The following is a 1,889-nucleotide window of genomic DNA, read 5'->3' on the forward strand; positions in this document are numbered from 1 at the left end:
ATTTTGTCATCTAGGCCCATTTAGCCTATATCCATAATAGTATTAATAGTCTTAACAGGCAATTAATAGATTTCTGTTTTCTACCAATTTTACCCAAATGGGCTCGAAAGCCTATTGGGCCCTATTTCAGCCCCTCGAGGCCCAACTTACCGTGAACGCCAAAAACTCTCCTTACCGTTTCCATTGTTCCCAATCATCATCTCATTGATTCTAACTAACTAGTGAGCGTTCGCTTGCTCACAAGTCCTCGAAATGTCAGAATTTCGGCATTTCGGCTTTTCGGTATTTATCACTTTAAGCTATGAAAAAGGGTTCGTTACACACTTGATTTGCGATATTCCTTGACGAGATCTCCTATGCGATTTCACCTATAATCAACCACTTATAGATTAGACCATGTTAATATTAAACCAAATCAAAAACTACCTATTATCATCACTTACACATTCGGCCACCATCCCCAATGGCCCTTGGGTTCATACCTTTGCCGAAGTTGATGACTAGATTTAGTCACTCCGATGATCCAAGCTTTTCACACACTCCTCGATCGGTAGCCTTTAATCCTCACTAGCACCAAAAACCAAATAACACCGAAAACCCTTTTAGCCTTAGTCGACAGAGGGGTTTTCAGCTTTTCTTAAACCACAAGATACAAATGGAAAGAAGGTTCGAATACTTACCAAGAGATCTACTCGTTGAAGAACGTTCCAAATACCTTCCTACCCCATATCCGTTGTGAATCCAACTTAAACGGTGCGTAGAAAATAGATCTAAATATTAATTCCTGAATCACTAAAATATGAAGCTTTCGGCTTTTCAGCAAATATTAATCTAAGCTATTACGAGGGTTAGTACACACCTGTTACGGGTTGAAGTTGAAACGTTTCCATAATCAATCACCTACGATAACCACCACCTGTCACTCAAACTTAACTATTCCAATATCAATATATGTAAATCCTAAGCACATCAGTCATACGGAACATAAAGAATATATATATAGCTAAATATAATATAATAATAACAATATATAAAAATAATAGTGATAACAATATTACATATATAACATGATTAATATTTAAAGCTGAATTAAATAGCAAAATAATATGAAATCCAAGGTAAATACGAAAAATAAATGAAAAAGGACCAAAATTGGATTAAAATCAAAACTTTAGGGCTAATTTTTTTAAAAAATATAAAGGAGAAAGGACCTATTAGAACGCGCATAAAACTGTGGGGGACCAAAAACACAATTAATCCTCCCCTCAAAACATAACATAGCAAGAGGGACTAAATCGCAAAGCGCTACATACTTTAAGACCAATTTTTGACAGAAAAAATCATTTTGAATGGGAGAAAGAAAAGAAAAAAAAAGGGAGAAAGAAGAGAGAAGGGATAGGGGAAAGGAAATCCGGCCAAGGGGGGCCGGTCACCGGCCGAGGGGGGAAAGGTAAAATTTTTTTTCTTAACAATATATGTATATATAAAGAAAGAAAAAAAACAACACAAAAAAAGAAAGAAAAAAGATTTGAAAGAAGAGGAAAAAAAGAAAAAACGCAACCTTTTTATTGATGTTTCTTTTGTGTTCAAAATTTGAAGGGATTTTTGTGTTTGTCTCCTTTTTCAATCTTTGTAAAATCCCCCCCTTTACATGATTTTTGAATGGCTTTTTATAGCCATCTTTTACATAATTTTCTATTATTTCTTTTTCTATTTTGTAGGTGATGGTGGTAGACAATGGATATCAAAAATGGGAGGAAAAATGGGGCAAGTGGGAAAGTGGCTAGGTGGCTAGGGTTTCTTGGTTTTTTTTGGGGGGGGTTAGGGTTTTTTTTTTGGGTTAGGTTTTTTTTGGGGGGGCTTAATGGGCTTTTGAATTGGGTTTAATA

The 1,889-nt window shown here is 35.4% G+C and overlaps 1 long non-coding RNA gene across 1 annotated transcript; it reads right to left on the reverse strand.

Annotated features, from left to right (window-relative positions):
- Nucleotides 1-489: 489 nt before the first annotated feature.
- LOC121209935 (uncharacterized) lies at nt 490-740 on the reverse strand. The gene is made up of 2 exons (XR_005905141.1): nt 681-740; nt 490-567 (listed from the first exon to the last, which is right to left on the reverse strand). It is a non-coding gene; the product is annotated as an uncharacterized lncRNA (long non-coding RNA).
- Between the last annotated feature and the right edge of the window lie 1,149 nt (nt 741-1,889).

The sequence above is a fragment of the Gossypium hirsutum genome, chromosome A11 (genome assembly GCF_007990345.1).
Source record: "Gossypium hirsutum isolate 1008001.06 chromosome A11, Gossypium_hirsutum_v2.1, whole genome shotgun sequence".
Taxonomy (NCBI): Eukaryota; Viridiplantae; Streptophyta; class Magnoliopsida; order Malvales; family Malvaceae; genus Gossypium; species Gossypium hirsutum.